The sequence below is a fragment of the Bombina bombina genome, chromosome 4 (genome assembly GCF_027579735.1).
Source record: "Bombina bombina isolate aBomBom1 chromosome 4, aBomBom1.pri, whole genome shotgun sequence".
NCBI classification, from domain to species: domain Eukaryota; kingdom Metazoa; phylum Chordata; class Amphibia; order Anura; family Bombinatoridae; genus Bombina; species Bombina bombina.
This window is the reverse complement of record NC_069502.1, coordinates 752,806,584-752,819,081: the sequence shown is the minus strand read 5'-3', so window position 1 is coordinate 752,819,081 and position 12,498 is coordinate 752,806,584. Positions and strand designations below refer to the sequence as shown.

The 12,498-nt window shown below is 36.3% G+C and overlaps 1 long non-coding RNA gene across 1 annotated transcript; it reads right to left on the bottom strand.

Annotated features, from left to right (window-relative positions):
• Nucleotides 1-1,166: 1,166 nt before the first annotated feature.
• Nucleotides 1,167-9,715, bottom strand: LOC128656876 (uncharacterized). The gene is made up of 3 exons (XR_008402068.1): nucleotides 9,633-9,715; nucleotides 8,024-8,147; nucleotides 1,167-1,253 (listed from the first exon to the last, which is right to left on the bottom strand). It is a non-coding gene; the product is annotated as an uncharacterized LOC128656876 (long non-coding RNA).
• Nucleotides 9,716-12,498: the final 2,783 nt, after the last annotated feature.

Here is a 12,498-nt window from a genome sequence, read left to right as displayed (position 1 = left end):
TCAGAAGATTCCCTGATATTCTATCTTTGAATATTGGAATCAATGAAGACACCTCGCTACAGATGACACATGGATATCACATGGATGGATATCTAACCAGATACTTATTTGTTTGATACCTGTAACAAGCCACCAATGTTGGAGATTTGTACATATTGAAAATTATTTTCTTTAAATGTTTACATGTATTCATTATGTATCTTTTTTTTAGTTTTCTACTTTTCTACAACGTTACATTGAGATTAAACACTAAGAACATGTAGTCATGAGACCTATGAAGTTTGAAAGAGTAGACGTTGCATTTGTTAAATTAAGACTTGGATTGCAATCGTTATGAATGATGAAATATGATTCATATTACAGATAAGCAACGTCTATGTTTATAGTGACTTATAAATGTTTGTAGTGGGATGACCTCCCCCCTTTTGATCCTTTGAAATATGTGTGAGAGGGGGGCTTGACGTTGCTTTGTTTATCTGAAGGTGTAGCTGTGCTGGGAAAGGGAGAAAGGAAAGAGTTATAAACAGCACACGAGTCTCCATTTTGTAGAGGACAGAGAAAGTCGTGCAGATTTGGTGCTCTGTGTTTGGAACAAAATAACTCTGTTACTGGACTGAACCAACACCAGAAACTGTTCTATAAGTCGTGCAGACAAGAAGTTCCCTGGACAGAAGTATTCCTGAATATTGCTGTAACCTGAGTGCACTGGTGTATTGAAACCTGAAGCCATCACTCTTAGCTAAGAGATTTAGGATAAATATATCATTCTATATTACAATCATGTGTGTGTTTATTTATTACCATATAATTCGGATTATCCTAACATAGTGACGGAGTAATCTAGATTTTATTAAAGACACAAAATATTTTGCAAATACTTTTATTTTACTGAACAGGCAGCACTTAAAGCATTGAAACATTTTTTAAATAAAGTACATACAAAGTTTTTAACCATTGAGATACACATACAGGACTTGAAACAGCCAATCAGGAAGAGTCCAAGGATATAAGAAGTCCATAACACAATCTAATCCGCTTTGAACTTTGCTGCTAACAATAAGAAAAATGTAGGAACAAACAACAAAATTCAGAACAACATGCAAAAATGCAGAACAAAATGGTATAACATATAGAAGACTTGAGAAGTAGTCGTAGACAAGAAGGAACATCTTGATGAATTCTGTCTGTTGAAGGAGAGAGGTCATCTTGGGGGGTATATGGAATCCAGGTTTGAAAACTGGCAGGGCTTGGAGCTGAAAAAGAGATTATATTAAGTAGTATCAAATATATTACATTATAACCCTTTGGGAGGGAATAATACATGGATAACACCATGAAAAAAGGGAGGGAAAATATTTGTCTGTCTCTAATAAAATCTAGATTATTCCGCCACTATGTTAGATAATCAGAATTTTATTACAAGGGCAGATAGACTCTATTTTGCAAGTTTTAAGTATAATTCCTAATTATGTAATAAGATGGTGTGGAACAGAATCAATAGGTTTAAAATAAAATTGACGAAAAACAGAATCAGAAACCCATTCTGCTGCATTAAGAATTTCTTGAAGGGAAGCAGATTTGGAAAAAGATTTAGAAGCTGAGTCCCCTCTGATTGAATGTGCTGGAAATGTATCTTCCACACCAGCTAATGACATAATCCATCTAACCCATATGCTAATAGAGGTAGTAGTGACGGGTAAATGAGGAGGAACAAAAGAAATACGAAGTTGAGATGAGAAGAGGAGGAAGACCTAAAAGCTATAGTTCGGAATTCATATTCTTTCAGAAAAGAAACAACACAGAGTTTAAAAAAATAAAGTAGGGATAGAAAAAGGAAGATGAAAGAGATTTAGTTCTTCTGGATATAGAGAAAATTACTTCCATAAGAGAGAACATATTAGCATCATAATTTATAACTTTTATGTCTGAAACCCTTTTACAAGACAGAAGACACAATAAAGTAGCAAGTTTACAAGTTAACTGCTTAAGGGAAAGTTCCTTATTGTGAGGCCAATTATTAAAGAATTTAATGACTAAATCAACATCCCAAAAATAAAAATGTTTAGGGGCAGAAGTTTTTTTTTTTTAATTCTGATGGCTTTCATGAGTTTTTAATAGAAATTTGTCCAATAGGGATGTCAGATAAAGGGACATGACCAGCTGAAATAACAGATCGAGCAAGATTAATAGATCTGTAAGCCAATCCAGCTTAGAATAAGGAAGTGAGGTAATTAATCACTTAATTTACAAGAGCTGAAAATGGATCCAGGTTTCTGCTACTGCACCAATTAGACCATTTGATTCATGCATATTTGTATAATGGTTTCTGGAGCCCAAGACTCTTGAAGAAGGGATCTAGCTCCTTCCGAAAGACCCTCAGAGGACCAGGATCCCCTGATATCATAGATGTAATGATCCTTGAAGAACTAGATTGTTATACTCTCCGGAAGGATTCAAGAGAAGGTCTTGTTGAGAGGGAAGAAGATGATGAAGGAAGGACATCTCTAAGTGCTGGGAACCATGTTTGGGCTGGCCACCAAGGGGTTATCAATAGGATGATTCCTCCTGACAAAATAAATTGTTCGAGGAATCATGGAGAAAGGAGGGAAAGCATAAGCTCCCTGAATGGGCCGCTTCTGAAGGAAAGCATCCGTGGCTAGGTCTAGAGGATCTGGTCTCCAACTGAACAAAGGAAACATTAGATGATTCAGACGAGAGGCAAATAGGTCTATAGAGAAGGGACCTCTGAGAAGAGACAGTCAATGGAATTTTTTTTAGTTCAATTTCCAGTCGCTGGCATCTGGGAGGTAACGAGATCCCTAATCTTGAATTCTGCTTGAATCTGAATTTTGAGATCCAAACAAGAAGGAATAAACTCTGACGTTAGATCTGGCAATATTTTTGAAGTAGTTCCTCCCAAACGTTTGAGATATCTGACAGCAGAAATTTTGTCCATCTTGAGTAAAACTGAGATAGGGTGATCTGAACTAATAAAGCTTTTGACATCAAAATAACTAGCTAAGAGTTACAAGCAATTGATGTGTATCTTCATTCGTTCCGAAGACCATTTGCCTCCTGTAATAAGAGGACCAAATCTTGCTCCCCAGCCTGATTTGCTGGCGTCTGCACATAATCACTGGAGAACATCCAAATATAGCTCTCCCATTCCAAGCTGCTAAGTTGGCTAGCCACCATAAAAGTTCCGATCTGGCTTCTTCCGATAAGGCAATGTTGTAAAAATAGGAAAAACCTTGATGAAGATAAAAAATCTTCCATCTTTGAAGGGCTCGGTAGTGAAGGGGAGCTGGAAAAATGGCTTGTATGGAGGAAGAAAGAAGACCAATTATGCTAGCTAAAGTGTAAATAGGAAAAAGAGGTTTGTTAAGCACATATGAGATTTCTTTATTTTCTTGATCTTGTCTGAAGGCTCAAGGAAGCGGATTAAGTATCTATTATAAATCCCAGAAAACAAGAGATTGAGAAGGGATGAGTTCTGATTTGCTGAAATTGATAACAAAACCCAAGTTTTAAAAAATTTCTATTGTAAGATTTAGGTGATCTAATAAAGAAATATGATCTTGATGCATGATTAGTATGTCGTCTAAATAAATTATAATACAACTCTCATTCGAAGCCAAGAGCTGAAGAAAGACCAAAAGGAAAGCATACACATTGCCAAAGGTTGTCTTTTCACAGAAACCTCAAAACATTCCTGAAAGAATGAAAAATTGGAACTGAAAGATAAGCATCTTTCAAATCCAGACGAACCAACCAATCTGCTTGAAGTAAGCAGTCCCTGAGGAGATGAAGTTCCTTAGGTTGATAACAGAACGGAAGGAACCTTCTTTTTTCTTCACCAGAAACATGTTGCTGACGTAAAACTTGTTGTTTGAATGAGCCCTTTCTATGGCTTGTTTCTTTGCTAGCTCCCTTAATTCTAAATCTATTTGGAGGGAGCCTGCATGGGAAAAAAATATTGGAGAAGGAATGGAAGTTTGGGAGGGGATTTATATAAAATTTAGATAAAGTTATATTTAACCAGTTGTGAGAGAATAGAGAAACCCTGCTTCCTATTTTTTGTGGGAAAGAAGGAGTGGAAAGATAAATGGGCAAATTTACCTGAGTAGGGTCTCCTTGAAGGTCTGTTTCTGAAGGATCTGGAAGTCCAATGTCTGCCTCTGGTAGGTAAAAAGCTGACGAAGATACAGGGGTTGGATAGTTTTGATATTGAGACCTGGATACATATGGAAAACAGCCGGGGAAGCATCCTCTACCTCTCCCTGCCCTGTCAAAAAGCTTGGTGTTTTGATTAAAAAAATTTCTTGTCTGAGTTTTAATCCTATTCAGGGAATTGAGGGAAGATACGTAATTATTGAGCTCTTTAAGCCCAGCATCTTCAAACAAAAATTCCCTTAGCTTTGGGGCCCATTTCTGTAGGGGCAGTCAGTGAGTTTAGAGTCCAACTTTCTAAGAAGAACACGTCTCCTCTGGCAGGATAAGGCTGTATTAGAGTCACTCCAAAGATACCCACTGTTTCATAATAATAGGATCAACAGAAGAGTCATTAGCAATGGCTTCTTCGGATAATTCCATTAATTTTGTAACCAACTGTGTCTAATAACTTGTCCTGACAGGCTTTTAAAAACCTATCAAGACCTTTGTGAATATTAAATGTTTTGGTACCAATTAATTTAAGTAAATCTAGGTCAATCTCGGGAGTAGCTTGAGAGGAGTTGGGAAGTTCGGGTCTAGGACATTCGGCCTTGAGAATACTTTTAGATTTTTAGGCTAGGAATTTGGCTATTCTTTTGAGTGGTCTCCATTTAGAGGATCTGGGATGCTCAATATCTTCTGGGTCTAAATAAGGTTCTCCTGCATTGTCCACTAGTCTGGGTTTTTTGGACTTATTTTTTAGGAGAATCTTCATCAGTGGAGGAAGAGTCAGAGGAAAAAATCTACATTAGAAGACTCTTAATTGTTTCCAGAAATAAGATTATCATTAAAATTATCAGATAATTTATAGACAGGTTGTCAGAATATGAGGTGCAAAAACCTTTTAAGGAACACAACTGCTGTACCTTTAAATATTGTAGTGTTTCACTGAATAATGTGAAATCCTTTATAGGAAAAAGGATTCAGTAAATATAAAGTGAAGTTTATTAAAGGGTTAACTCTGTATATTACTTCATATACAAATAACTCTAGATTATATACTTAAACTAGAGGAAAATAACAGAAACCAAAGTCCAGGAATTTGCAGCAAATAAAGTAATACTCAGGTAATACTGAAATAATAACTTCAAATAGAGGAAATATTGGATAAACAGTCCTTTGAATGAATGAATCTGTACTTTTCAGGCTTAAGAAACAGTCTTTGTATTATTCAATCAGTTCAAATACTTTTAGTAAAATGTCTTTCTTTACCTTGCTTGCTTGCTCTTTTAATTACACCTGCGACCGCTGTGATCCCAGATCAGTTAGTAGTTGTAGAAGGCTGTAGGCGATAGTTATTAGAGGATTTTGGAGATAGTTTCTATCGGTAATACAGGAGCTGCAGCGGTCTTTCTGTGAGAGGAGGAATAGGAAGAAATTACTCTTACCGCGATCGGTAGCGTCTGACGTCACAGAGAGGAGGAGAATGTAGAGCCGTTGGTCCGGTCCGGTATTATTGCTGATTCCTTACAGGTATTGAATAAGGCAATGAGGAAAGATGTTTTGTTTAAGTAATCCGGACAATGCTTGCAGGTATAAAGCGGTTAGATGGAATAAGTAGATCTGCGGTTAATCATTTAACTTTTGTAGTATTTCCAAGCTGCGTAAGATAAGCAGATTATGAGGCTTCTGTAAGTTGAAAAAACAACAATGACTTAATTATTAATATAGTGTCAGTAAGCTTAAATATTCCCCAATGAATTCAGGAAATCTGGATCAGGTAGGCTTCAGGTAAAAAATTACTAAGCAATGAGTAAAAGGAAGTAGTTAGGTTTTAAAGGCGTTGCCGCCAATCAGATTGTTCCTCTAACTTAAAGGGACAGTGAAGAATCCTGACACAGAAAAATAGGAGTCATCTGACTCAGTTGTTGAAGCCAAGTCAACATGCTCTCTGCGTTTGTTTTTATCAATTTTAGACTTAATAGTCTTTTTATAAATAATTTCAGGATTTTCAGGAGAAATTATATTTGGTTCTTTAAGTAACGCAGAATTATTGTCTGAACCAGGCAGACATCTTTCCCCTATTTCAAAAGAACCTTTAGGAGATAAATTGCTATCAACATTTAAATGCTTCCTCTTACAAGAAGCTTTTTGGGAATATGCCTAGTATCATTAACAGCAGTTAAAAAAGACTGCATTTGCTGTTGCATAGAAATATCAGTAGAATTTTCTGAAGACATGGTAAAACAATCAGATATATATTTTTAAGTGAAAATAAATACACCATACACAATTAAATATATAAAATAATATGGGATAGAATCAAATAACTGATCAGTTTTGCTATTTTCCTTTAAATTAATTTAAATATTCCCCCCCTTCAGTATAGGGAATCAAACCGGAGACTGGAGTAGTAGTAATATATAAGAAACAGTCGCAAAACTATTGAGCAACAAATATTGCAAAAAATGTACTAAATAACTTCTTGAGGGAAAACCTGACAGAATTTACTATCCCCTGAGCGTGTCTGAGGCAGAGCTAAGGGTGGGAAAATGTGTCCCGCAACATCATAGGGAAGGGGGACGAGTCACAGAAAGATGTCAGAAATAGAGGACACACACACAAGAATATACTAAAGCGCTCTCAACAAAACCGGCAGTAGCGATGTCAGAAAAAAAAACATATATTGAAAGCAAACACTGCGATCGTCGCACTTGAAAATAAACAAATACACCTAAATTTTAAAAGAAAAATAGGCGAGCCGCCTTTGAAAAACGGGTTGTTAAAGTGAAATAACAAAGGGCAAAAACTGCCAAGCATTTGGAGAGCTAGAAATAATCAACAAAATGAAAATCCCCAATGATGTTAGGAAAAAATGTTTTTACTTAACTGAATGCCTGTCCAGCAAAGTTCAAAGAGGATTAGATTATGTGTTAGTGATTTCTTATATCCTTGGACTTTTCCTTTTTCAGGTCATGTATGTGTATCTCATTAGTTAAAAACTTTTTATGTATCTATCATTGGTATATGAAGATACCAGATTATTTATATATATATATATATATATATATATATATATATATATATATATATATATATATATATATATATATATATACGTTCCTTGTTTGCAAGATGGCACTCACTGGTTTTTAGTGAAAAATAACTTTTAATTCATATCAAAAAGCAAGTACATCCATAACGTTTCAATGTCGTTATGACTTCTTTATCAAATGTTCTGCCAGTATCAACAACATAGAACAATCATGTTCCCAAAGTAGAAAAAATCGCGAATTGCAAACAAGGAACGTACATATTTTATGTGAAGTGCACCCTGGCAGTTGTGGTAATGTAAGACTGTGCTTATCTCTTTTTGGAGGACATTTATATATATATATATATATATATATATATATAATCTATATATATATAATCTATATATATATATATATATATATATATATATATATATATATATATATATAATCTATATATAACATATGCGAGTGAAACGGCACACACCAACAAATCAACACCCCGGTGCACTGCAATTTACCATATTACAGAGTTCTCGTAGAGATCCACGCTCGGTTCCAGCGTTGTTTAGATCCCCAAAGCAGGCACAGACAACAGGGAATTTGTTCCACTCCTTTATATGTGATGACACCAATAGAGAAACAAGGGCCTTGCTCAAACGTTTCGGCTCACGCAGGAGCCTTTATCAATGGAGGCCGTAAAGACATAATTCACAACATACACAACCCTTACCTAAATACTCTTACCTAATCATCATAAACAGTCTCAGCTGCTCAACTCTGCGAACAAATTAAGGATCGCCAAGATTGAGTGCATCCATAACAACCGCACATACCAATGACGTCATCATCCGGCATCCGCGCACGTCACCCGTTGTCATGGTGATGAGGTACACAAACAGCCAGACATTGCGTCCCGGTTACCAAGAATGCGATCACTTGAGGGGAGAGATGCTGTCACTGTGTGTGGATGTAAACAAAACCCACGTGAACAGTATTACACATACCTAAATACTATATTATGACAAGATCTACAATTATACGGCATATCTTAAAACTTGTACTAGCACCATCCAATGTTCCCTCTAATATTTTTTTTCTGTGTGCAATTATATTTTTCTGTGTGCGGGCTTGATACAGCTTGTGTGCGGCATTGAGCTCACACACACACACACACACACACACACATACATATATATGAATACTTTTTTTTTTTTTCTTTTCAACATTAAACACTGGGGTGGGGGGAAACATTTGTGTGTGTGCTGTATATACACACACACACATAAGTTATACATTTTAGAATCAGTAAGAGGAAGAGTTAGGATGAAAAGTTGTAGAGGAGAAATTAGACACATTTTTTTAAAGCAGCTCATCCAATTTTGCAATTGAATGACAGGTTTTCAACACCTCTGTGTTCCTGAGGGTTTATACAATGAAAATTATTGTTATATAAACACACAGGCCCTGTAAAATATGTCATAAACTACCTATACAAATATTCACTTTTCATTTAACAACCTCTTTTGTGTGCATTAATATGGAGGGGTACAGGGAATGTTTATAAGAACAATGAGAAATAATATACTGTAAACTACAATTAGCAACAAAACATGCAAAATGAGTATAGGTACATTTAGGGAAGGAATTATACATAGAGTTTCACATACTTGTAGGGACAATTAGGCATAGCACTGCAATACACAGCATACACACACACTGAGAAGCATTCAAATAAACATGCATACACACACCACATACACATATATGCAGGCACCACATACACATATATGCAGACACAGAACATACACAATACATTCAGACACACAACATACACAATACATTCAGACACACAACATACACAATACATTCAGACACACAACATACACAATACATTCAGACACACAACATACACAACATATTATTCACATAGATTCAGACACACAACATATTATTCACATAGATTCAGACACACAACATACACACACTACATAGCATTCACTTATATGCAGACACACACAAAAATGAACAACTAAGCATAGCATACACATTTAAATGATACCAAAGAGACAACTAAGTAGCATCTTACAGCTGTAATTTAGATAGTGCTGTTATTTGGTTCCAGGCATTGTATTAAGTGTGCTTAGCATTGGGTGCCTGCAAATAGGATAAATAGGAATATATTAGGTATGTAAGCCCTGTGTCACTGACCTGTAACTGCTGTGTTCCAGGGGGAACAAAACTTCTACAGATAATGTGCTCCCTTCTCTGCTGGGTCATTCAAGCAGCCAATACAAGGAACAGAGGGGAGAGAGAGGGCAGGGTAGTGCTGCTGTAAATCTGTCTAAACAAACTAAACTAATGCGGCAGCTCCTGCTATATACCAAACAGCCCGAGACAGTGAAAGATCTAAACAAAACTAGCTGCTGCTGCACTAGTTCTTACCTGGCTCACCGCTCTACTCTCTGCCAGCTCTCACATAAATTTCCCCAGCTCAGCAACACAGTCAGCTCTGAAATAGATTACCAATGCTGAGGGCAGCCAGTGAATGAGTGAACTTTCAACTCAGCTGGCAAAGCAAGAGCACCTCCTCCCACCCGGTCACCCTGAGTGCCCCACACTTAACATACTACTCAGTACTGATACTCACACACTGTGCTTCCTGATCTCCAGCAGCAGCCGAACAGAACAGTTATAAGTGACTTCACTGTGTCACAGTCAGCTCAGTTGTCACAGTGCAGCACAGTGCGTGAGTCCATCACCACGACCCAGGGACTCTCAGACCTGCAGCCTGATCCTTCTTTTCGTGCGCCCTATATAGATAAGATTGCATTTGCATTTTAACTGATACACCACATATGTACTCAAACATGTACATCTACTTTTGACCTGGAATTCTTTTGAGTTATCTGAACTATAAAACACTTTATTTCCTGGCTTTAGGTGAGGGCACATAACACAGTTTTTTGTTTTGCACTTACAGGTGCCATTGTTAGATCCCCCCTTGTACTAATTTTGTATCCTTTCCTTTCCGCCCTCTTAACTTAGTTGGAGCAAGCATGCTCTTAAATCTCTTATTTTTCTTAAACAGGATATCTGGTTTCTCGCCTATACATTGTTTTAGAACAGGGTCTAGTCTTAATACTTGCTAGTGTTTTTTTATAATCTTTTTAATGTTATAATGTTCACTATTAAATTTCATTATAGATTTAGGATTATCATTCTTATTCCTTTCCTTTGACCCTTTTGTATCTCCCTTTCCTGATCACTTAATTAGGGATTTTCTGTCCATCCCATCTACCTTTAATTTAGAAGTTTTTAATAGTTGTTTATTATAACCCTTCTCTTCAAATTTAGATGTTAGGGCCATTGCTTCTACCATATAATCCTCCCTTTTTGTACAATTACGTCTGATGCGTTGATATTGCCCCAAAGGGATGTTATCTTTCCACTTTTTCAGATGTCCACTATGAGCATAGACCATTTCTATCAGTGCTCTTCCTAAAGTTTTTAACTGCTACCCTATTACATTCTTTGTCATTAAATAGTGTGAGATCTAAAAAAATAAATTTTATCCTGCGAAGATGAATGTGTAAATTTAAGATTTTTGGTATTCATATATTCTAAAAATCTACTAATGTCCTTAGACTCTTCCTGCCAAATTATTATAATATCGTCAATGAAACAATGGTACCGGACTATATTCTCTGAGAAAGGATTATTGGTCCAAATCTTATTTCAAAATCGGACATAAAAATATTCGCATAGGATGGGGCAAAAGTTGTCCCCATCGCTGTGCCCCGAGTTTGTTTATAAAATTTCCCTTCAAACAGAAAATAGTTGTGAGTGAGGATGAAATAAATACAATTCACAATAAATTCTATTTGTATGTCCTCTAGTTCACTTTTAGAGCATTCTTCTCTAATAACAGATATTCCTTTCTCATGGGGAATGCTGGTATACAAAGCGGATACATTGCATGTCACCCAATAATAATTTTGTTTCCACTGCATTCCTTCATATTTATTTATAACATCTAAGGTATCTCTTAAATAAGCTCTGGTGTTCTTCACTAAAGGTTGGAGGAAATAATCTATGTACTTAGACAAATTGTCACAGAGAGACCCAATGCCTGAAACTATAGGTCTTCCCGGAGGTTGAGTGGGATTCTTGTGAATCTTCGGGAGGTGATAACAGGCTATTTTTGGAAAAATTTCCTGTACATATTTTAACTCTTCCTGATTTGCAACTCCATTTTGTTTCGCTCTTAGTGTGAGGGTGGTGGAAGGTACTTCCTGTTAAAAGACTATTGCTCATAATGCAATTTCCACAACGAAAACAGCCTTGTTTACCCTTATGTAGCCATGTACGCCCATCATAACAGTGAAGGGGATCATTTAATACCAAAAGTTCCTGTAAATTCTTTGCCCTCTTATAAACCAACCTGAGAGGTGGGGTTTTGTAGAACGGAAGGCTAGAGTCATCAGAGAGTATATTCCAATTCTTCTTAATGGTAGAAGCCAAATAGCTAGTGCCCGTGGTATAGGTGGTGATGAAATTCAGACGTTTATCATCTGTCTTGTTGCATTTCCTAATCGTCAGATCATCCTGTGTCCATTGTTCCGCCTTTTTACTTTGTTCCATAATCATCTTAAAGGGATATCCGTGTTAAAGAAAACGTTCAGACATCTCATTCAGCTGCTTCTTCTTGTGATAGCTATCCGTATTGTTACACACGACCCGCACGACCCGAAGAACTGACCCCATCACGCTGAAATTTGGTATGAAAACTATTATAATGTAAAATAGAATTCTTATCAGTTTTATGAAAAAGAGTAGTTTGTAACCTCCATACATTGTCTACAGATACCTTATAAATTTCCAAATCCAAAAAGTGTACCTTATTCACATGACATTCCATCTTAAATATAATAGTGGACTCATCTCTAATCAATGCGCATGTCAGGGTGGCGGTAGTTCCGATAACATCGGACTAACTAATACAAGTACTATACTTCTAATCACCATAGTGAAATACCCTATATATCACAAATATTTTAAAAGAACATTATCATCATACTACCTAAGATCCCAAACGGATCTTGTACCTGTGTCATTAGAGCTGCAATTAATTCTCAAAACGCACTAACTTTCAAATGCATTACCTAACATAAGAGCCATTATTATCATTAATGCCTAGAACAGTAATCTCCATTCATGTCAAGTATTCTGAATAGATAAATGCATCAAATTACAATCATTAGTAACCCATATCAGTTATTCATGTCTAATGGAGTATAGTGAGAAACAT